Raw genomic sequence first — 25,845 nt, forward strand, 5'->3', positions numbered from 1 at the left:
CCATTGTGGGAGCCAGCCAGGCTGCCAGAAAGCCCCTAAAAGAAATTCCGGGGAATAATGAAATTGGAAGATGATGTTGTCATCATCTTCCATATTTCTCATTCAGGAGGGTGTATAATTCTTTTAGTACACCATGGTCCCCCAGGTCCAAGGTGTCCCAGGTGCAGCCCTGGGGCAGGGTGTAGGGCTCCTGGCAGATGTTTTGTCAGGCTCCACAGGACCATGGGTGTTTACCACTTCTCCCAGTATGGGGACGGGCTGCCTGTCCCAGAACTGGTAGATTCCCTTTCTAGCCTCCTGCATTGTGTTGGCAGGTCCCTGACCCACTGAAAACAGTTCAATGGCCTTCTGTACTTCCAGGATCCTCTCTGCTGGCAGAGTTCATTACAGGGTGATCCTGGGCTGAATCTGTCTTGCTGTTTCTCTTCTGGTTTTGTTTCTTCTTTTTTAAAAAATCCTCATCTGAAGACATGCTTAGAGAGAGGAATAGAGAGAGAGAAAAACATCAGTGTGAAAGAGACACATCTATTGGTTGCCTTCTGTACTCACCCCTACCAGGGATCAAACCCGAAATCCAGATATGTGCCTTGACTGGGAATTGAACTGGCAACCCTTCGTTGCACAGAACGAGGCTCAACGAAGTGAGCCACTCCAGCTGGGCTCTTTTCCTTCTTTTAGGCTCTAGTGTCATTGGTTGGACTCAAACCACCCTGGTTGTAGCTGTTGTCCTCTATCTTGCAATTACTGCAATGCTCATGGTCATTTCTGTTCCCTCCCATCTCCAACAAACTCTTTTTAAAAAAAATATGTCTTTATTGATTTTAGAAAAAGAAGAAGGGAGGGGAGAGATAGAAACATCAATGAGAGAGAAACTTCAACATCGATTGACTGTCTCCTGCACACCCCCTGCTAGGAATTGAGCCTGCAACCAGGGCATGTGTCCTGACCGGGAATAGAACTGGCAACCTTCTGGTGCATGGGTCAACACTGGACCACTGAGCAACACCGGCCAGGCTCCGATAAACTATTTATATAGAATAGCTTTTTTTAAAAAAAATTATCTTTATTGTTGAAAGTATTACAGGTGTCCTATTTTTCCCCCCAATTGACCCCCTCCACCTCGTTCCCACCCCCTCCCCAGGCCTTCACCCTGTCATTGTCTGTGTCCATGGGTTATGCATATATGCATATAACTTCTTTGGTAATCTCTTCCCACACTCCACCCCCCTCCCCTCTTCCCTCTGAAATATGATAGTCTGTTACATGCATCAATGTCTCTGGATCTATTTAGTTCATCAGATTCTTTTGTTCATTAGCTTCTTGTTAAAGAAGACCCTTCAGCATTTCTTGTAGTACTGGTTTGGTGGTGGTGAACTCCTTTAGCTTTTCCTTGTCTGAGAAGCTCTTTATCTGACCTTCAATTATAAATGATAGCTTTGCTGGGTAGAGCCATCTTGGTTGTAGTTCCATGTTTTTCATCACTTTGAATATTTCTTGCCACTCCCTTCTGGCCTGCAAAGTTTCTGTTGAGAAATCAGCTGACAGTCATATGGGTGCTCCCTTGTAGGTAACTAATTGCTTTTCTCTTGCTGCTTTAAGATTCTCTCTTTGTCTTTAACCTTTGGCATTTTAATTATGATGTGTCTTGGTGTGGGCCTCTTTGGGTTCCTCTTGTTTGGGACCCTCTGTGCTTCCTGGACTTGTAAGTGTATTTCTTTCCCAGCTGGGGAGGTTTTCTGTAATTATTTTTTCCAATAGGTTTTCAACCTCTTGCTCTCTTTCCTCTCTTCCTGATACCCCAATAATACAAATGTTGGGCCTCTTGAAGTTGTTCCAGAGGCTCCTTATGCTATCTTCATATTTCTGGATTCTTTTTTCTTTTCGCTCTTCTGGTTGGGTGTTTTTTGTTTCTTCATGTTCCAAATTGCAGATTTGATTCTCAGCATCCTCTAGTTTACTGTTGATTCCCTGTAAATTATTCTTCATTTCAGTTCGTGTAGCCTTCATTTTAAATTGGTACTTTATTATGTCATCGATTTTCTCAATTATTTTTGTTCATACTCTTACTAATATCCTTGAGCATCCTTATAACCATTATTCTGAACTCTGTGTCTGTTAGCTTACTTGGATCTATTTAATTTAGTTCCTCTTCTAGAGATTTCTTCTGTTCTTTCCTTTGTGACATGTTTCTTTGCATCTGCATTTTGCCTGGTTCCTGGTGTTTGTTTCTATGTATTAGGTAGAGCTGCTATGTCTTCTGGAATTTGTAGAGTGCCTTTGTGTAGTAGGTGTCCTGTAGGGTCCAGTGGCCCAGCCTCCCCAGTCACCTGAGCTGGGCCTTCTAGGTGCTCCCCTGTGTGGGCTGTGTGCACTGTCCTGTTGTAGTTGAGCCTTGGTTGCTGTTGGTGTCACTGGGAGGAATTGACCCCCAGGCCAATCGGCTGTGAGGAACAGCTGCAGCTACAGCCAAAGAGCTGCTGTGCTGGAGACACCCCTATGAAGCAGGATTTACTTCAGTGGAGCTTTGGTGTTCACCAAGTGTGCCCCTTGAGTGTGTCACTCGTGGATGTGGTAGGGTTGTAATCCAGTGTGGTCAAATCTGACCACCAGGTTCACTGTCTCTGGGGCCTCCTGGGAGGTGCGAAGTGAACCTGTGCCAGTGCCTTGCCCAGGGCCCCCCAGCATGAGCTACACAGTAAACCGTAGTTGGCTGCTACTTGTGCTGGGCTTGGCGGTGCCCAGGAGAGGCCAAGCTATGAGCCAATGCAGCTGCCGCTAGTGCCAGGCCTGGGGCCACTTATCAAGCTGTATGGGGCCTGCTGCTGTTTGTTTGAGAGATTTTAGGAAAGTCCTAAGCATGAGGCTCGAGAGGCCACTTGCACAGAAAAGCCCCTGGAAATGGCCTGGATGAGCTGCAGGTGGGGAGGGGCGGGGCCTCCGGGGATCACGGGGCGGGGCCAAAGGTGAGAGTCAGGTGCTGGCGATTCAAACATGGCGCCTGCCTGCCGGCTGTGTGCGGAGGACTCGTCACAGGATCCATGGCCTCTGCCGGCCCTTCTGCCCGGGAGGAAGCAGCCCTCTGCCTCTCACCCGGATCTCAGGCAGGTCAGTTCCTCCCCAAGTGTCCCGGGTCCTTTCAGGCTGCTGCCCGGCGCTGGGCTCAGAGGGAGCGTCCGAGTGAGTCCGCGCCGGGCCCTTTAGAGGAGCTGCTGGGGCTCCCGCAGCCTCCACGACCCTCAGCGACAGTCCCTGCTGGTTTCACAGCCCGGAGTTGTGGGGACGTCTCTTCCCGGCCTGGAGCCCTGGGGTGGGGGCCTGCTGTGGGGCTGGAACCCCTCCCTCCTCCGGGAAACCCCCACCGCCGAGATTCCCTCCCAGGTTTCAACCGCGGCCCCGGGTGTGGGTCCGAGGCCGCGTCTCCGGGATTCAGCCCCGATCCGCCCGCGTCTCCGCCCGTCCTACCGGTCTTGGGGCTGCTTCAGCTCCTTGGTTGTGGGGCTTCTGTGCAGCCAGATCTCAGGAGGCTCTGAGTGATGGTGGTTCTGAATTTTAGTTGTAATTTCGATGTGGTTGCGGGAGGCGGCGGGTGCAGCTGTTACCTACGTCGCCATCTTGTTTTTCCTTCACTATTAAGCTTTTTGCTACCATGTTTGATGCAGTTTTTCCGATGGTAGAGTTTTCCCCTTATTTAGCTTTTTTGTTTATTCACTCAGCAAATACTTACTGAGCTCTGCTATATGCCAGGTTTGATTTCAGGCCCCAGGTATACAGCAATGAAGAAAAGAAATTCGCTGCCTTCTCAGTTCTTAAATTCTAGTGGGGTCAAAAATTAAGAAATAAATAAGCAAGTAAATTTATGGTAGGCTAGAGGATGATAAATGCTAGAGTTCAAGAAAAATAATGGTCAGTAATGATGATATTGAGTGCTGGATGTGGGTGTTGCTATTTCATGTAGGGTAAGGGACATTTGAGCATGTGTGTATCTGGGCAGAGAGCATTTTGGGCAGAGGAAAATATCAAGTGCAAAGACCCAGACGAATAATTGTTTATGGTTGTCCAAGAAAGCCAGCATGGGCGGGGCAGAGTAAGTAGAGAAGGAGGTGAGTATAGAGAGAAACCAGCAATCCAGATTATGTAGATCCTTGTAGGTTATCAAAAGGATGTTTAATGATCAGTGCTAACAGTTAAAATACTTGCTCCAGGCTGCAGTAGATTTTACTGAGAAATGCTAAAAAATAGCTTGTCCATAATTTAGTGTGCTTTCTTCTTGTTTTATTTGGAACTGATTCTGAGGTTTTGCCAAGGATAGCTGGGAATGACATGTAATGATATTGGGTAATATCCAGAATGTAATGTGAACATGGAACTGTCATCGAAATGTGTTGCTCCTGCACCTGGATTGCAGCTGTACCCATGAATCTTTATTCTGAGAGGAATGGGTTTCTTGTTTGGCTTTATATGAGTTTTGTGATCTCACGCTCAGTGACCCAAGCAATATTGTGAGTGTTGCATTAGGCTTATGGAACTTGTTTAACTTGAATTGCTTGGTATATTTTCCCTAACTGTTCTTTTTTTTCCCCATACAATTATCGTTTGGTGCAGAAAAAAGTAGTTCAGATTTTTAGTCAAAGTTACTTAGTTTTACTTTTAAAAAAATTTTTAAATTTAATTAAATTTTAATTTTTAATTTTATTTTTGTTTAAAATATTACAGTTGTCCCTTTTTCTCCTCAATGACCCGTTCCACCCCATCCCATCCCCCTTCCTAGTCCCTCTCCCTGCCATTGTCCATGTCCTTGGGTTGTGCATATATGCATATAAATTCTTTAGTTACTCTCTCCCCCTCCACCGACCCGCCCTCCTCCATCCCTCTGACATTCGTCAGTCTCATCTATGCTTCCATGTCATTGAATCTAGTCTGTTCATCTGTTTATTAAGTTCTTTATATTCCACATATAAGCAAGAAAGCATCACATGATCCCTAACTGTTCTTAATATTTGACTTTGTTCTTTAGTCTGATTGGCTATTTTTATCTACCTAGGGACTTGGGAGAGTTGAAAACAAAGGAAAAATGCAAAGGCAAATATTAAAAGACGTTATGGAAAAAACTTAGAGAACAAATGGCATCTGTATGTAATGGTAACTGGCATGAGGATGTGGGAAGGTTGGGAGAAGATAGCAAAGAAGTACAAAGTAAGGTAAAGGAGAATTTGTAGAAATCTCCAGGTCATTGATGAAGTTAGACTCAGCCTGGAAATTAATTAAGGCATACTCAGTGGTCTGAAAGAATTCCTTTTGGCATGGGTCTAATCTGAGCAGTTTGGATTTCTCAAAAACAACAGTTGTTGTAGAACAGCTGTTATTTTACATCTGAGAATATCCACTGGACAAGCCTTATGTCCTGGATTTCGCTATTTTTTATTATTAGGGCTGGAGCCCCTGGAAGAGAAAGCAATTTTGGATCTTGGGGTTGGGAAAAGTACTGAGTCTTGACATTCTGGTGCTTTAACAGAAGCTTGCAAAAGGGCATTTTGCAGGGAGGGGATGTTTGAAGAGGCAATAAGAAAGTCAAAAAAGAAGGGAAGAGTTTAGGGTATCAGCAGTAAAATTGCCTGTGACCAAAGGATATGCAATTAGATCAGTGTAGAAAAACATGAAAGAAGTAACCATGGGGTTCTGGCAGAGGAGGCTGAGTTTATTAAGCTTTAATGATTGCTGACAGTGTATCAGCCACCTTACCCATATTGTCTCATTTAATCCTCACAGCAATTCTATACAGTAGTTACTATTTTTACCCCATTTTAAAAATAAGGAAACTAAGGTAGAGAGAGTTGAAGTAACTTATCCAGTTACCTAGGTAGTAAGTGGCAGAGCTAGGATTCTAGTCTAGACAGTTTAGAGTTGAGTCCATTGTGCTTTTTTTTTTTTTTTTTTTTTAATTCTCACCTGAGGATATGTTATTGATTTTACATAGAGGAAGGGAGAGAGAGGGAGAGGGAGATGAAGAGTAAGGGAGAGGGAGGGAGGGAGGGAGGGAGAGAGAGAGAAACATTGATGTGAGAGAAAAGCATCGATGTGAGAGAGAAATATCTATTGGTTGCCTCCTGCATGCACCCCAACCGGGAATTGAGCCTGCAGCCTTTTGGTGTACTGGACAAAGCTCCAACCAACCGAGCCACCAGGCCAGGGTGAGACCATCAAGTTCTTAACCATTACACTACAAGGCCTTTCTCAGGCCATGTGAAAAGAGATAGAGCAGGATTCTGACATCAATCCAAGGCCATTTTTTTTCTTTGTTTGTAATTATTCTGTGTTTAGCGTATGAGGATTTATTTTGTGATATGGGAATCTTTGGGCCCCTTGTGGTTCCTCCTTGAGTGAAGGCTACTTTTATTCTTTCCTTTTTTCCCCAGACTGCTCATTGGAGAATGGTTAGATCTCTGTATTCCTGAGCGAATTCCAGGATTACATTCATGGTGATTGAGTTAGCCCAAGCTTTTAATGTTCTATGTGTTTTACTTGTGAATCCCTTTCATCTTCACAGAAGTCCAGAGTGTGCAGGGAGAATGACTGTTTTGGGGTAATTTAATGAGCTTCTATGGCATCCAGCAGTATAAAAGCAGCAGGTTTATACAGATTAAAAAGTGGATGGAAATTTTAGAAGTGATTAGAAAAGGGAGAAATGAGTCTTGAGAAGAGAAAGCCTTGAGAAAAGATGGAGAAAGGAGAAACCAAACACACAAGGGACTTTGGATAAATTCCAGTCTCTTAGAGAAGGGAGCTGAAGTGTAGGTGAGGGCCCTAAAAGAGCCAAGTACAAGGGTCTTCCTGTATTCTGATGAATGCTGGCATGAAGTTACCAAGAGAGAGACTAGAGCTATATCAGACTCATAGGTACAGAGAACAGACTGACAGTTGTCAGAGGGGAAGGGGGTTGGGGGACTGAATGAAAAAGGTGAAGGGATTAAGCAAAAACACACACACACAAAACTCAAAGGTACAGACAATAGTCTGGTGATTCCCAGAGGGAAAGGGGTTGGGGGAGGTAGAAGAGGGTAAAGGGGGGATAAATGGTGATGGAAGGAGACTTGACTTTGGGTGATGAACACACAATACAATATGCAGATGATGTTTTATAGAATTGTACACCAGAAACCTATATAATTTTATTAACCAATCACCCCAATAAATTCAATAAAAATATTAAATGCTGAAAAAAAATCCTCTTTATACTTAAGACTCTTAGTGTACTTTGAGGTATCTCTCTTAAGGGTGTCAAGTAAAATATATTCGTAAAATATTACCCAAAGATTTTTCTTTCATAAGCAATCTAGATTCTCTGCATCTCTAGAGTTCCTTTTATTCTGGAATGTGATGCTAAATAATAACACATTGATTCCTGGAGGATTTATATGCTTATAATATTTAGGATTTCCATCTATAAAAATGCCATGTATTTCATTTATTCATGTATTATATCTCCTAAAAGAAAAACTTTGGCTTTGTTAATTAAATTAAGCCTAAACCCTTAAATTTTGTTCTTCATGATTCTTTCCTTCATGGTCTCTTGGAGTAGTTAGTAATCAAGAGCATAGAGTTTGAGGTTGGATAGAGCTATGTTTCTGTTCAACCTCTGCCATTTCCCTTGCTGTATAATTCCCTACAACATCTCTGAGCTTCAGTTTTCTCACCTGTCAATTGGGATTAATAAAAGTGTCTATCTAATTAGTTTGTTGAGAGGGTTGGAATGAGATAATGTATGTAAAGCAGTCCCTATCTCAAGCACTCAATTATTAATAATTACTGACAACCCCACTTATGCTTGCCTGTGAAAAAAGAGGTCCCACTCTCCCATCAGCACTTCGGTCTAAATGTAGACACGTTAACCTTTCCTGAGTACCTTGTAACATATTTGAAGTCAGGCTGGGACAGCAGATAAATAATCAGAGAGAGTAATATGAAACCAGATCATTGTACTTTACAATGTAGTATAAGGCTTGCTTTGCAGAGCCTCATATTATCCTTTGTACCATCTTAACAACCCACCACCCACGAACCCTCTGATGTCTGCACCAAGGAACGCTAGACTTAAAAAAAGAGAAGAAGATAATTTCTTTGCATATATAAGACCTGCTTTCTTAGTTTCGCATTCTTGTCTTTTTGACCAGATGATTGATTATCTAGAATAACCACTGTTTTCCTTGGGGACTCCATCCATGCTCTGTCCACAAGAGTGTGGCCTTTTCCTACAGCCATAACATGACAACAGTGTTAGAAAAGAACACAGTAGTATCAGCATTCATATGAAAAACACATAAGGGGGAGTTTTTGTTATATACTCTAATAGGTTTGTGGTTTTCTTTATATTGGTAATATACCTCTCTTGGCATGTTTATTCTTAAATTCTTTATATTTTCTATCATATTTTTACTTTATTTTTTCATATCTCATTGAATTGATCAGAAGTTCTAAAACAATATTTAAAATAAAATGATAGAAAATGTTTTCTTTGTATCATGATACCTAATTTTGTTCACAAGATTGAGATGCTTTTAAAAATGCTACAGGAGAATGTTCTCTAGCTCAATATTGGTATCAGGACCCCCAGCAGACAGGAGGCAATAGAATGGGGATGTTCTCTGACCAGATCTTGTTGAACAGATCTCTCAGCTCCTTATCATGTAGCTCTTTCCCACCAGGGAACACTGCCATTCCTCTGATTTTTTCTGATTAGATCCTCATTTTCTCATAGTTTCTACTCTAAGCTCCTTTTTAAGATTCTGCAAGTCATCTTCAAATATTTCTTTACACTGAGACAATACATCTATATCTCTGTCTTCTCAAAAATACCTTTCAAGTTCTTGCTTAATGGCTTCATATTTTTCCACAAATCGATTGTCAGTTGAGCTTCTCTTGGTCCCCTCAACTTTTCTATTCTGAATGTGATTTCCTTTGGTGCAAAGAGTTTCTGCTACCTTATGAACTGGGATAAATACTCAAAAAGTTTGTCATATCCTCAGGTAGCTTTTCTCTTCCTCTGCTGCATTGCTTTCTGTAATGAGCATTTTTGTAACCCAGATAATTAAACCCAACAGATTAAATACTACAATTTGCATCTTCTCTGGGAGTTCAAGAATTAGTATATGCTTCTGTAACTAAATCTCCAAACTAACGTTTTGTCAAAAGTTTAATTTAAAAATTTGTTAGAAATAACACAAAACATGTAATTCACTTTTTTGATTAACCAATATCTCAAGTAATACAAAATTATAGAACAAACAAAAATAAAAGGAGATAGCTAAGAAAAAATGAAATGATAGAAGATACCTTTATTTTGTCTATCTTTTTTTAAAGGAATACTTTTAATATTCTTCAGTAAGTATTATTTTGCCTCATGTTTAAAATAGATGTTCTTTATCTTGTTATTCTTATTTTCATGTATATCCTTAACATATTTATTCTTCCATTTCTAATTTTACAGAATGTGCATTAAATGTTATGATTTTGCTCCTTTAGATAGCTCTTGGAAATGATTCTTGATACATCTGGCAAATATTTATTAAGCTTCTACTATGTATCAGATACTGTGCAAGGGTACTGGAGAGACAAAGATGAATAACATGATAGACTAGTCAGAAGAAGGAGAAGATGCCAAACATTATAGTATATCATGCCAAATGCTAAAACAGACTGAGAGTGCAGTTGAACCCAGAGTGTCTCAACTGATGCACCTGACAATTGTATCTGAGTTGCAGGCAGAGCTGATATTCAGCCAGTACACACCAAAGCAGTTAAACAATTTAAAGTACTGAAATAATTCTATAGTAAATTATTATTACCGTGAGCACCATGAGTTCACCTTCAATGACGCAGCTATTCTCTGGGACCTCCACTCCCAGCTCTCTGGAGAATTCATCAACTAAAGGGGTTAACACTTGGTACAGCATGGAGCCACCAGGGGACTAATCTAATACTACTGCCCAGCATCAGTTGTACATTCTGACTGGCCTATTCCTGTGCCTCATGACTTGATAAACACAGTGAATAGTACCTTTAGTTATAGATGTGCTGATATATCTATCCCCTCAGCTCTCAGGGTGGCCAATGGGCTTGGAACAGCCAGAACCCCCTTCTCCTTTTCTCCCACTAGAAGTAGCCTTATTTGTGTACCGCCATGGTCCATTCAAATATTTTCATTTTCTATGTATGCCATGAAAAAGTGGGGAAGCACAGCCCTGACCAGTGTGGCTCAGCTGGTTAGAGTGTTGTTTCATACACCAGAAGGTGGCAGGTTTGATTCCCTGGTGTGGGAGGCAATTGGTCAGTGTTTCTTTCTCACATTGATGTTTCTCTCTTTCTCTCAAATCAATAAAATAAAAAAAAAATCCTCGAATGAGGATTAAAATAAATAAATAAATAAGAAAGTAATCTGAACAAATATATATTTTTTAAAGTTGGGAAGCTCAGATTTGAACCATTGAGCTTTCCTAGAATTAATCCTTTGTGATTGTGATGTTTCCCTCCCTTTAATCTTTGCTAAGTTATGTTTGCTAGTGTCTTAGCTCAAGGTTTTATACTTATATTCAGATATTATATTGGTCTCTTATTTTCATGTTTTATCTTTATCAGGCTTTGGGATCAGGACCATATTTATTTCATAGAATTAATTAAGTGTATCCTAATGTTTTCTGTTTTCTTCCTTGAAGATTTGAAACTGCTTATCACTAGGTTTAGGGACCTTGTTTGACAGTTTCTCAATTTATTCCTCAGTTATTAATTTATTCATATTTTCTACTTGTACACATTTTAATATTTTATACTTTTGTAGAGAAAAAAATACATTGCATCATATTTTAAAATTTTATTAGCATACAATTGTGCAGAGCATTTCCTTACAATTAAAAAAAAATTGTTTATACTGGTTGTTATATCCCCTTTCTCATTTCTAATTTTATGTGTGTTTTCCTTACATAGGTTTGCCAGAGATTTATCTAATTTATTAGCACTTTCAAACAACTAACTCTTGAATTTATTGATTCGTTCCACTGTTTTTATATCCTCAAATTTATTTTTGTTTTTATTTTCATTATTTCCTTTCTCTTATTTTCCTGTGCACAATTTTGCTCTTTTTCTAAAATGTCAAGCTTGATGTTTAGTTTAGTTTATTGGCCTCAAATTTTAATAGTGAGAGATAAAGACAATGCCACTGTATGTGTGTCAAAAGCCCCTCTCTCTGAGCTAGATAGGTTTTGGAGGAAACGGAAAATGGGGACTTCTTGGAACCCAAAGCCAGAAAGAAGAGTATGGCAATGAATGTTTTTCTCACAATAAGCCATGAATGCCAACATTTCCCCAAAAGTATTTCTCCACAGTGGGGCAGTAGGGAGTAAGAAGTGTTGGACCTAGCTTTCAGGAGAGGAAAAGGTATTCTGCTGTGCTCTGAAATCTGTGCATATTTTATGTTGGGAGCCCTCCACCCAGCCTGTCTGCTATTTGTGCAGAGGCTGTACTTGTCATTCTTGTTCCCTGGTGTTTGCTTTACCTGAGTCTTGCTTTTTTTCCTGCTTGCCATAGTTAGGAAGTTCAGCTCTCCCGACTGCTGTTTTAGCCAAGTTAAAACTGTCTGACTCGTTTGAGCTCAAGCTGAGATGTCGCTGCTGCAACTGTCACTACCACTCCCTCCTCTTATCTGACTCAAGGGTTTTTGTATTGGAGGTTCAAGGCACAGAATGGCTGTTTTATGGTCCCAGGAGGAGTTGAAGGAGATGGCTTGCATGCTTAAATTGTTTTAGAGATGTGTGTGGAGGAGGAGGAGGGTGGGGAGAAGGAGAAGAAGAAGAGGAGGAGGAGGAGGAGGAGGAGGGGTGGAGGAGGGGGTGGAGAGGGAGAGAGAGGAGGAGAAGGAGAAGGAGAAGAAGGGAGTGGAAAATGGAAGTAAGCTACAAAGAAAGGTATTATCAGCAAAAAGAGGAAGCAGATGCAGGGAAGGCCCGTGCTTTCCTTCTCAGAGTCCAGGGAACCTGCCTCTGAACATCCCCCTGCAAAAACCTGTTTCTTCCACCCTGGCTCTTGTTATGAATCAGTAGGAGGCAACATTTGCAATCCAAAGTATATGTACAATAGAAGGTGCCCAATGCCTATAAATCCCCTATAAAGATTTGACATTTACCACTTAACCCTTTGTTCCCTATGCCCCACCCACAGGAGTCCTCTTTTTTATCATTCAATGTGCCAAGCACTTTCTACTTCCTTGCCTTTATACACTCTGGGCCCTCTGCCTGGAACACACTTCATCCGGCTCTTCTCATGGCTGGTTCTTTGTCATCATTTAGGTCTCAGCTCAAACCATTGTCACCTACTTAGAGATGCCTTCCCTAACCACTTTACTCTCATAAAACACTGCCCACCCCCACCCCTAAGGTACTCTTAATACCATTTTATTGCTTTATTTTCTTCATAGAAAATCTTGTTTGTTTACTTGTCTGTCTCTACCTGAAAGTAAGTAAGCTCCACTATGCAGAGATCTTACTGTCTTGTTCACTACTATATGTCCAAGTGCCAACAACCAGTATTTAGCATACAGTACACACTCAGTAGATCTGTCTTGAAGGAATGAATAAACCAGTGTGCCTAGTGTTACGCTAGATGCTAGTGGTACAAACCTGGAGGGAGCTTATAACATAGTGGGAGAGAAAGATACTTAAATGGATGATTATTTAATAATGGGAAGCATATACCTTGTACCATCATAGGCCATGACTCTGCGTTCAGAAAGGCCTTGTTTTAAATCCTGGCTCTAGCCTGGCCAAGCTTGGCTCAGCGGTTGAGCGTCGACCTAGAATCCAGGCGATCGGGGATCGATTCTCGGTCAGGGCACATGCCCGGGTTGCGGGCTTGATCAATGACTCTCTCATCATTGATGTTTCTATCTCTCTCTCTCTCTCTCCCTCTCCTTTCCTCTCTCTGAAATAAATAAAGATATAGTTTAAATAAATAAATAAATAAAAATAAACTAAATCCTGGCTCTACCATTTACTAGATGCATGACTTTGAGCTGTTGTTCAACCTCTCTGTTGCTCAGTTTTTTCATTTGTAAAATGAGGGTAATAATAATAATGAAATAATAATAACTATCCCATAGATTGTTATACATTATATGAGATAACATATATAAAGGTTCAGTACGTGTTCAATAAATGCAAGTTATTGTTATTGAAGCCCTAGAATAGTGTATATAGAGTGTTCTGTGATTATAAATTTTTGTTGTTGCTTTTGCCCAATTTGGGCTCTGGTTGCTTTAATGGAGAGCAATCCACACTCAGAATGAGTGGCAATGATGCTTATTAACAGCAACCCCACTCGGAATAGTTCAAACCTGGCTGATGGAGTTGAGAAATGCTTCTCTGAGAGGAAGTAGTGTCTCCTACTCTCCATTCCATCTTAAAAAGCCAAGCCAGCATAGGGAAATTAATTCAGGTTTTTAAAATGCTGATAGATACAGAGGCACTTACTGCTAATATTTCAATCAAGTGTCAAGATAGAATTGATTAAAAGAGGATTCAGAAGCTTCTAGCTAATGCAGTCCGTATTCTTTAACCTTTCTAATTTTTTTGTTTATTTGACCCCAGTAAATGCCATATTGCTAATGCTTTAAGGAACAAAAAGTACTATTTTGTACAGTGCCATTTTGTGTTAAATTAAGAGAAATGTACTTTTAATGCTTTTGGTATCCTTTTGGCTCTCTGTAATTGTAGGATTAATTAAACATATACTTGTAAGCAATCATTGTCAGAGCTGAAAGGGATTGTAGAGATTATTCAGGTGAACCCTTCATTTTGTAGAGGAAGGACTGAGGCCTAGCATCTTGTTTGAGAACATTAGGCTTGAAGAAAGGAATGTTTTAGAAAGTTTAGTCTGGTAGCACAGCAGAGAACCTCCCATTGGTCTCCTACAAGTTGAGCCTCCACTCTTCTGTTCTGGGACAACTCCTCATGTTTCTATTTCATTAATTCTACAAAGTCACTGAGTGCCTACTGTGTGCCACATGCTGTACTATGGGCTGGGTATGAGCAGTATACACACATGACCCTGGTTTTTGTTCAGCAGGCAGCCTAGGAGAAAGACAAAAAGACAAGCAATAGGGGAAGTACAGGATGTTGGGGAGGCACCTAGTAAATTTACCTAATCCAGATTGGAAAGGGAAGGGAGATGGGAGAGGGCTGTCATCAGAGGCTTCCAGGAAGAAATCTTGTCATTCCATCAAAACTAGAGAGCTGAAGTCAAAGTGGGAGTTAACCATGTGAGTAGAGGGTGGAGAGGAGCTATGTGTTATTGACAGAGGGAATACTATGTGTGCAAATGTCAGGCAATGAAAGAGAAAATGGTGTGGCCATAACAAGGAATGAAGTACTGATAGATGTTACCACATGGAGGAACCTTGAAGACATTATGATAAGTGAAAAATATCAGACACAAAAGGCCACATATTGTATGATTCCACTTATATGAAAAGTTCAGAATAGGTAAATCCATGGAAACAGAAAGTAGATTGATTAGTGGTTACTTAGAGCTGGGGCAGAGAGGGTGGTGGTTGGGGGGTGATGGCTAAAGGATGTGGAACTTTTTTTTGGAATTATGAAAACGTTCTCAAATTTAGTGTGGTGATGTACACACAATTCTGTGAATTTATCAGAAACCATTGAATTGTACACTTAAAAAAGTAGAATGTGCCCTGGTCGCTTTTCTAAGTGGTTAGAGCATCAGCCCATGCACTGAGGGGTCACAGGTTTGATTCCTCATCAAAGGCAAGTACCTGGGTTGTAGGTTTGATTCCTGGCCCCTTTCTGTGCACGTATGGGAAGCAACCAACCAATCAATGTGTGTCTCTCACATCAATGTTTCTCTTGTTTTCTATCTCTCTCTCTTCCTCCCTTTCCTCTTTTCTACTTTCTGTAAAAATCAATGGGAAAATATCCTCTAGTGAGGATTAACAAAAAAGAAAAAAAAGAAAAGGTAAAAGAATGTGTTGTGCTATAGAAACTAGAAGACATATGATGAGGCTAGAGGATGGACAGAGGGAGGAAGGAGTAGGAAGAGATAAGATCAAAAAGATTATATTACCACTACAAGCTCAAATTTATAGAGCACCTTTTGAATACTATGTATATATATTTTTAAATATTTATTGACGAGAGAGAGAGAAGCATTGATTTATTGTTCCACTTATTTATGCATTCATTGGTTGATTCTTGTATGTACCCTGACCAGGGATCAAACCCTGCAACCTTGGCGTATCAGGACAATGCTCTAACCAGCTGAGCTACCTGGCCAGGGCAGATACTATGCACATATTAACAAAATACTCAAAACAACTCTAGGAGGTAGGTACTGCCATAAATTACTCCCACTTTTCAGATGAGAAAACTAAGACACAGGGAGGTTAACTTGCTCAAAGTTACACAGCTACTAAAAGTGGTAAAGCTTGGATTTGAACCCAGAGAATTTTGCTCCCTAGTCTAACCATTATACTTAACTGTGAAAGCAAGATTTGATCATAAAAGATCTTGGAAACTTCGTTAAAAAGTTTTAATTTTTTTTTTTATCAACGTCCTTTTGAAGTGTTTTAAGCACAGGTGATAAGGTCAGATCTGTGTTGGGAAGATTGATTGCATTCTTATTGCAATATGACCAAATGTATTTGGAGGGAGGGGTGGCAAGATCAGAGACAGTGGGTTGTGTAAGAAATTGGTCAGAACTTGGGGGCCTGAAATAAGAATGGCAGTAGAAATGGGGAGGAAGAGAAGTAGGTGGATTTAAGAAATACTTAGAAGAATTAATTGACAGGACGTGATGATTGAATATGGAGAGTGAGAAAGAGTTCAAGTAGACTCCCACGATTTTCACTTGGGCAGCTGGGTTGATGTTGATGTTATTTTCTGAGCTCTTGGAAAGAGGATGAATTCGTATTTGGGCATGTTGAGTAAAAGTTTAAGTTCAAATGTTGAGTAGGGAGTTGGATGTTAAGGTCTGAAAACCAAGAGGACAGACACACTGTACATACATATTTGGGAAATTAGCCTATAGGTGGTAGTTGAAGCCATGGGAGTAGGTAAGAGTGCTCAGTATTATGCATTAAGTTAGAAGAGAAGAAAGCCCAAGACACAGCCTCAATATATACCACTATTTAAGGATTGACAGATATGAGGAGACTGAACTGGAAGAGCCAGAAAGGTAGGTCCATGGTATTGTAGAAGCCAATGAACAGAATGTTTTCAGAATGAGAGGGTCAGCGGTGTCAGATACATCTGAGAGATAATGACAGAAAAGTGCCCTTGGGTTTTGCAATAAGGAGTCCAGTGGTGAGTGCAATTTCTTCAGTGGAGTGTGGGGAGAGAAAGACTGATTATAGTCATTGAGAGAGTGATTTTTAAGAAGCTTGCTTTTTTCCTTCTTTCATAGATCTCACTAGCTGATTTTCCTACTTGAGTTCCTCTCTGCCTAGGCCAGTCTCTTCAGACCTTTACACTACCCTAATTTTGGTAGCTCCTATTGGACACTCAGGCTCCTATCCCTTTAAAGCTCCATTTTGCTTTAATGCTTTTACTGGTGATAACTAAGTAGAGAGAGGCAGAAGATTTTTTCGAAAACTCAAATGTGGGCAAGTGAGTTAAGGCTTCTTTAAATATTACAACTTTCTTACCATGGTTGTTTCCTAGACCAGTATTTTCTAAAATATTTTCTGCAGATATTATGTAATAGAAGGGTTCAATAATCAAGGATGTTTATTCACTGACATTTGAGAGGCTTTACTATTCTGATACACATTGTGATTTGAGTGCACTGTGTGTAAATTAATCATGCAGTGTTTCTCACACTCATTTGATCACAGAACCCTTTTGCTGAGAAACATTTGTAAGAATAATTTTCCATAGAAGACACTTTTGGAAAATCTACCTGTGTTTATAATTTGAATACACTTTTCAGACACTTCTAGAAGTTTTAAAGCCCTCTCACTATTACTCTTCCACTCCTGAGGGTGGAGCTCATGCTCCTTCACCACCTCCTCAAAGTCTACATCCTTTTACTCTTTCTACTACCCACATAAAGCCTGGTACAGTGGTACACACAGGATTGGAGAGACTAGAGGATGGAAGCCCAGCCAGGAAGCCATTACAGATGTCCAGTGCTTCCTTTATTTATTCATCCACCCATTCATTTAGAGATTTATTGAGATCCTACTATGTGACAGAAAGGGTGCATAGTCCTGGGGATATAGCAATGAATTTAGCAGCAATGCCCCCCCCCAAAAAAAACACCCCCCCCCAAGCAAACCAAAAACAAAAACTGCTCTCATGCAGCTTACATTTAGTAGGGGTGACAGACAGTAAACAAGTGGACAAAAATGTAAGAGTGATTTTAAGCATGAAGGGATGAACTCCTAAGCCAAATAAGATAAAGGAAATAAGAATGGATTAGCTAAGCCTCAGGAGTGAGCTTAAGGAATAGGGAGAAAGTTTTCAGTTTTTCAAAACTGAATGAATAAGGAACCCTATCCTGAGCTTGGCATCACCTGTCCCTTTTTTGCTTATACATTTTTTTCCCTCAGAGAAACTTTGAGCAACTGTTTCCCTGCCTACTTATAAGACCAATTGGATTTCTTCATGTCTATTGCCTGGATAAGGATGTCAGGGAAAGCACAGAACATTCTGAAGGGCATTAGAGAGGTAGTTTTAGACCCCTAACTTGACACAAGTTGAATAATAATTTGTCCTGTGCTTTGTATTTTTCAAAATGCTTTTTCCATCCAGGGTATGATTTATTACCTCCATTATATAGAAAAAGGAATTTAGGCTCAGAGGCTGACTTGCCATAGATTGTACAGTTGTTCAATGTTCGACTGGGACTTGAAATCATGTCTTTAGCTGGCAGAACATCCACGAATTGGTTACATTATTGCCAGTTTTTCTGTCCTCATGCTCATGGACATATCTTCATTATTCTTGGGGGGACGGGAGGGGAGAGCAGAGAGGAGGAGGTTGAGGTAATGAATAACCGTCCTTAGTGAAAAAAATGGTCTCTGTTAATGTTTTTGGATTTAATGAAAGACTTTTCAGGGCAAGGGCCAAGTAGTGATTAGATCTTTTTCCTTCCAAGTAATCCCCATTCAGGGTTGCATAAATTGGAATCCTGAGGGGAGGAACTGTGAAGCAACAAACCCCTTAGTCTCTCTCTCTCAACTAGTCAGATCTTTTGAGTGAGAGAATTTGGATAGAGTTTGTGTGACGGTTTGAGTTTTGAGCTCAAAGGCAGATGTAGTGAACTTGAAGAAGGCTCAAAGGAGATGATGAAAGGATTGGAGAATTTAACTTGAATTAAAAAAAGATTGAAGGGATTGCAATTGTTCTGTTTGAGAACTGCCTACCTCTCACATCATCTCTCCTTACTTCCTGCTTTGCACTTTGTGCTTCAGCAATACTGAAATACTTATAACATTTCACACTCCTCTCCACCTTTCTATGGCATTTCTCACCATCATGCCTATATATCATGCTGTCCAATCTGCTTAGAGCACCCTTTCTCTGAGTCTCACTGAGCTCTTACTTGATATCTACCACCATGCTAAATATTTTAGATGCAGTAGTTCATTTAATCCTTATAGAAGCCTCCTGAGGTGTATACTGTTACTTTCATTTTACATACAAGTTAAGGAGGCTCAGAGAGGTATGTTAATTTGCTCAAGGACACACAGCTAGTAAGAGGAACCAGGATTTGAACTCAGATATTTTTGATCCCAGGATCTGACTTCTTATTCTTATGTTGGTTTCACTCCTCTGAGGAGGTCCAAGGATTTCACTGGAGAAGACATAAGTATGAGAGAAACTGGGGGGATTGCTGGAGAAGACTGAGAGAGCCATCAGACTGAGATGTAAATCTCAGTGAACGGAGAGAGGAAATGGTTAGATGGGAACATCTGAGATTGCCATGCAATCAAAGAAAGGTTCAATAAGAGTTTCACTGAGTCTGTCAGCCAAAGTCTGCTGTCAGTGGAATCCTACATCTCCTTACAACAGGACTGCTTTAGTGCCCCTGGTGTGCTTACTTCCTTGGCTAGAAGCAGTTTTGTGCACACTTGGTGATGAATTCCTAACACAGCACCTTGGGCTCTTGCTTATGATCCTTGTAGTTCAGTGGTTATCAGCTAAGACAATTTTTGTCCCTCCAGGGGATATTTGGCATCATTCAGAGACATTTTTGATTATCACAAGTCAGGGGAGGATGCTCCCGACAATCTAATGAGTAGACGTCAGAGATGCTGCTCAACATCTCACAATGCAGAGGATAGCACCCACAACACGATCTGTTCCAAACTACCAATAATGCTGAGGTTGAGAAATGCTGCTGTAGTTGGAGGTCTGCAAGGTGCTTGTCATGGCTGCTACTGTTCCCCACCTGTCCATCATATAGCCTCTACCAGTATGCTTTCTTTGCTTTTCCCTGATACTCAGTTTGTTAGGTACCCTTCCTCTCTTGCTCTCACAACACTCTGCATACACCCACCATAGCACTTATCAAACTGCATTATTATTTCATGTTTGCTTAGCTGTCTTCCTCTATGGACTATGAGAACCTCGAAGGCAGGAGCTCTGTATTCCTTTTTTTTGAATTCCTTGTACCCAGTTTAGGGTCTGATACCTAGTAAATGATTATTAAATAAATGATGGTGAGAGAAAGTTCTGAAGCAGTTTAATAGGACATGTTCAGTGTATGACAGGTTGTCACATATCTCCTTTTCAGGACCCATCGACCCTAGTGGCTCCCATAGCTCTCTGTTTGATTGTTTACAGTATAGAAAATTCCCTTCTGAACATTTTCACTTGACTGTCCTATAGTAGCTCAAACTTACTATGTCAGTAATAAAATGTATTGTCCTTTCCCAACCTGATTTTCTCTTTATGTTCCCTTTATCTGTGACTGGACCCATTATTTATCCAATTATTGAAAGTAAAACTTGGGAGTTACATCTTTTTCCTCATTCCCGCAACACCCCCACATCACTAAATTCTAAAAATTTTGACTTTTCTTAATATTCCCCAAATCTTCTTCCTCTATTCAATTCCCACTGCCATTGCCTCAACAGTGGCGCTCATCACTTCTCTCCTGAATGATTGTACCCTGCTTCCAGTCTTGCCATACAGTCCTTTCAAACTTACACTCTGCACTGCTGCCAGAGTGATAGTCTTACCACACATCTAAGTATGTTATCCTCTTGCATGAAATACTTCAAGGACTTTTTGTGAACTTCAGGATAAAGTCCAACTTCTTATCACAGAGCGCATGACTTTCATGACCTGGACCCCTGCCTGGCTTTCTCTTATCATTTCCTCACACATACCTTTGGCTCTAAGTGTTTCTCAACTGAGGGCAATTTTATCCTCCAGGGAACATCCGATAATGCCTGGAGACATTTTTGCTTGTCACAACTCAGGGAAATGTGATGATACTAGCATCTAGTAGGTAGAATTCAGGGTTAGTGTTGCTAAACATGCTGCAATGCACAAGACATCTCTCACAACAAAGAATTATTCAGCCCAAAATGTCAATAGTAATTGTGTCAACTACCTATAGTTCCTGGGATGCCTTTCTCTCCCTTTTTCATTTGGCTAACTCCCACTTGCCCTTAACAAAAGTTGATTTAATTCTTACCTCTTCTGGGAAGACTTTTCTTTCCTCCCAGTCTAAAAAAATCAGATGTCCTTCCTTTGTGCTCCCATGGCCCTCAGTGCCTCCCCTCTCATAGGACTTATTAGGTAGCACTGCAATTACTATATTTTATTGTCTGTTCCCCGGAGAGACTGAAATCCTTGACAGCAGGGAACAGTTTACTCACATTTGTATCCCCTGTGCTTGGCATACCATACACGTTTCAATAAATATTTGAATATAAATGAATGAATGACCACATGATCCAAACAAATGACTGCTCAGATCCAAAAAAGAATAGGAGGAAATGCCTAAAATCTTTGCTGTGATGTTGGGCCAGTAAATTGATTAGACATTGATCTTCAAAGGATCCCTTGATTTATCTATCAATATTTTATGGGTTACCTAGTATGTGCCAGACACTGAGCTAGACACTGAGGACCCAGCACTGAATAAGACAGACATTTAGAAATTGCTTCAAAGAACTTACAAATCCAGCAGATATCTTGTTAGTCTGAGTAGATAACTTCAGGGAACTCAGTTAAGAGTCTGGAAAGAAAATACATAAAAAAGTTAGAATGCTTCCTAGTCTGGTTTGATTTGCTTGCAGTAAATTGACCACCTTGCAGATCCTTGGTATAACAGGCGTGTCCTTCCCTTGAGAAATACACAGAGTATAAATGCAGCTAAACTTGTTCTATTTTGGGCCCTGACTCTCTAGCCATAAGAAAGACTATCTGCAAAGAAAAGAAAAGGTTACTGATCTGAATAAGCTGCAAAATAAGTAAAGACCACCCACTTCCTTAATTGACTTTGTGTAACAAAAATGAAAGCTCATTATCCATCTTGTCAGTTGCCTCACATCTCTGGAGCTGGGGCAGCAACTGAATAATGAAAAGCTCACTAGTGCAGAAACAGTTAACATTAACTTTGGCACTGTGTGTCAAGGGAGGTTTGAGATTTATCTGTTTCCCAAGAGTCTTTCAAACTCAAATACAACATTAGGATTTCCAAATGCAAAGGGGTAAATCTTTAAATTTTTAAAAGTCCTCAGCCAAGAATATGTTGATTGATTTTAGAGAGAGAGGGGGTGGGAGAAGAGAGAGAGAGAATGCTACACAGACAGAGAAACATTGATCAGTTGCCTCCTGTACACGCCCCGACCAGGAATCTAATACACAACCTAGGTATGTGCCCTGACCAGGAATCAAACCTGAAACCTTTTGGTGTATGGGACGATGCTCCAACCAACTGAGCCATCCTGCCAGGGCAACATTTTTTAAAAAAGATCTTTTATTGATTTTTAGAGAGAGGAAAGGGGAGAGAGAGAGAGAAACATGGATCGGCTGCCTCCTGCATGCCCCCTACAGGGGATTGGACTGGCAACCTGGGCACATGCCCTGACCAGGAATCAAACCAGCAACCTTTTGATTCACAGAATCACTTCCAATCAACTGAGCCACACTGGCCAGAGTCAGGGTGACATTTTTAAAGTGGGTCTAATGATATTCATTTGACTGATTTGAGTAGCTTTGGGCTGAACTAATGCTAGAAAAGACTTATTTTGACTTCAATTGGAAAAATGCTATGAAAAAGGTGAAGTGCTAAACTCTGGTATGGCAGGGACAGTGTCCTCCAGATGTCCAGGGAAATTTCCAACTGAGATAACCTTGGTAGTTACTATGAAATCTTTGGACAGCAGCGGAAACTCCCATTTTATTCACTCATGCATCTTAAAAAATATTTATTGAGCATCTACCATTCATCAGGCATCATTATGGGTGCTAGAGATACAGCAGTGGTGGTGGGAGGCAGATGAAAATCCCCAACCTGATGGAGATTACACACTATTGGGTAAATATTATGGGAAAAAAGGTGAGCTGCTCAGCAGGTGTACAAGAATGCCTCCTGGGCTTATGGTCAGCCTCCCTGACACCTCCTTCACTCTCCACCCATGGAAAGGTCTGGCAAATAGAGATGTTGGGTTCCTTTACAGATTCAGTAACTTTGGAAGAACTGTACTGCATGGATATGTCAAATCATTGGGGAAACTGTCTTGACCCATAGGTGCAATTTGTGTTTCTCTGTAAACACCTACCTTGCCTTTCAGGACTTGAAGGCTGTAAATGGAATCATTTTCAGGATCCATAATTAAGCTCCTCTGTTTGCATGTTCAAATCTTGAGTATGCCCTTTGGGCATTTGGAGAGCATTTAGCACACTCAGCATCCTCTGCAACAGAAGCCAAAGTGGCAGCAGTAGTGCATTCCATAAAAGCAGTCTTCTTCCTAGAGCCCATAATTAGAACATGTTAACTACATCCTCTTTGCGTCTGGTACACAGCAATTCAAGGGTGACAGAGGCAGAATGGAAATGGGACCCATAAAAATGTTCTGCTATCTGTAAAGGTAAGAAGTTGGTTTTACCTTTATTCTCACTTGTCCCCTGGAAGTTAAGGTTTTTTTTTTTCTTGTCAGAGATTAGACACCTACAAAACACACACTATTTTCAGAGCTAGGTGTTCTATGTAAAACACCACAGTTCCTGGCACATCATAAGAATTCAAAAACTGACATCATCATCATCACCATAATCTTTATCATATTAGCACTTCACTGTCTTATAGAGAATGAAGTACTATAGAAGAAAACACATTGTCCTGAGAGGAGTTCAAGTCTGTCATCTGGTTTTGTCACTAAATAGTCATGTGTCTTTGAGAATCTCAATGTTAAGATTGGGATGAGTCCCATGGCTCAATAAAAGCAGAGTCTTTGATAGCAGGGAATAAAGAGGCGGGAACAAGTGGAAGGAATAAGTGGAGCAGATTGGGGCTAAGGAAGAAATAATCCAGTTGCATATCCAGGTCTGCTCTTCACTCTGCTCTTTGGCATGGGAGGCTGACCCATGTAAACTGCATAAATGGGCTCCCTTGCCTTTGGACTTCTCGTTGTGTTTGGCACCAATTGGAGATTGGAGGTTGAGAGGAGAGTGAAGTTGGGATATTGATTTCCCAGGCTCTCCCTTGATGACTGGAGTGCTAGCAGCTGCTGCTTCCCTCTACTGAAGGTCACTAGCTCCTATACAGCCAAAGTCTACATACTGGTCTTTGATCCTTGGCCTTTCAGGCCTAAGTGGGTAATGGCTCTCTGCTGTTACTGTCTGAAGTGAACTAGCCCATCTCTTGAAAGGTTCCTACACTCTACCCACACCTTTGTAAATAGCCTCTTTGTGAAATTCTCCACAGATCACTCAGTTACCTTAACTGATAAACCTGGATGATTCTTGTACTATATCCCAAGCCTGGAGCAAAGTCAGCATCATTGTGGCATTAACACGTCTCTCCTTTTTGTCCTTCAAGCCCCAAGTACAGTGCTTGGCACAGATAGGCACCCAGTAAAGATTAGTTGAATGAATAAATTAATGAACTTAGGTGAGAGTAGAAGGGTGATCTAAAGGAAACAGGTAATTCAGGTATAATTCTGGTCATCAGGAGTTCAAGGAAATCCAATCTGGTAAATGGAGCAGCCTTAGGACAGGTGGGTGAGATTTAGGGAGAGCAGGATCCAGCTCTCAGAAGAAGGCTGGTAGAAATTGAGCAAGGATAGTATCTAAGACCCTAGTCACTAAGGTTCAAGGCAGGGCTGAAATATGTGTATTTAAGGGCAGACAAAGTAGCAATGCAGAGTTAGATTTAATTATTAGGATTTTGGGGGAAGGGTGTCCTGACTGATCAACATAAGGTCTGGGAATCTACTGAGCAGGAGTGAAGGAGTCTAATTCACTAGACTGCCATAGTTTGAGGACAATTAACCATTCATTCAAAGTATTCATTGAGCTCCTTGTTCTGATTTTTGACACCAAATAATCTTCAGGACTTTACCCGGTTTCCATCATCTTCCTTCTTGGGGAGAATTCACAAAGTAGCCAAGAGTTCTATTTTCAGTATAAAGTAATGAGTGACTGTATGTGTATGGGTTAAGAACAGGGCCACTAGAACTAGTCAGACTTTTATAAGAATCCTAACTTGACTGGCTTGAGCAAGTCATAACCTTTCTGAGTCTCTGTTTATTTACTTTAAAAATGAAGGTTGTGATAGTACTTTTCTTATAGTATGGCTATGAGTGTTAAATGAGATAATTCATGTAAAGCACTAGAACATTTCTTGGCATATGTAAATACAGAGTAAATAGATTTTAGCTTACATCTATATGAGTATTTATCTTTCTGGTTTATCATAGGTCAATCCCTTGGGTCTGATTAGCCCTAGAGAAACACATAAAATTAAGTTTCTGAACTTGCAAGAATGAGGAGACCCATGACCTGTGGCCACATCTTTATGATTCCCCCTCAGCCCTTCCTTATCATATTTCTATGCCAATCACTTGCAATGGCTAGAGAACAGTTATCTGTCCTCTGGGCTCCACCAGCTTTTGATTCGTGCTTCTTTAATAGTGCTTATCACTTTTTACATTTCTGTTTCCCTTACCTGACAGTGAGCTATATGAGGGCAGGGCTACGTACATGAATAGGGGCTCAGAAATACTTGTTGAAAGTTTTTAAACATACAATTTAAAAAATAAAATTTCATTTGCACACATCCTCCTAGAACCTCAGCCTCTCCTGAAAAATAAGTAAGGCACTTCATTCAGGGCATTAGGGCACCTGGTTTTCTCCTATTATTCCAAACTCTATTCCTTCCATTCTCAGACACCTGCCCCTTGCTCTGAACAAGTGTTGGAAAGCAAATATGGCAAAAATAAATACCATTTAAGCAGTGCCTACACGGCAGGGAGCCCATAAAAGGAAAAAGCCCCTCTAAACTGGAGATCTGTTTATTTTGCAATTAACAAAAGGTCAGGAGGCCTGGAATAGAATCCAAGTTTTACTTTGCTCTGTAAGCAAGAATTGTGGGGGTTTGAAAGTTATTGCTGGGGATTTGGAATTTTTACTATGAATTCCAGGAAGCCAAAGATTTCTGGGTAATATGTGAACCACAGCAAACTATTCTGCCATCCTTTGACCCAAAGTTAGCTCCTTTTAGGGGATATAACAAGGTTAATAGGTCATGGGAGCTCCACTGGGTTACCTTAAAATGACCCCTTTTGAGGATGTAACAGATTATTAATCAGGAGCCATATCAAGGAGC

Source organism: Miniopterus schreibersii (genome assembly GCF_964146895.1).
Source record: "Miniopterus schreibersii genome assembly, chromosome: X".
Lineage (NCBI taxonomy): Eukaryota > Metazoa > Chordata > Mammalia > Chiroptera > Miniopteridae > Miniopterus > Miniopterus schreibersii.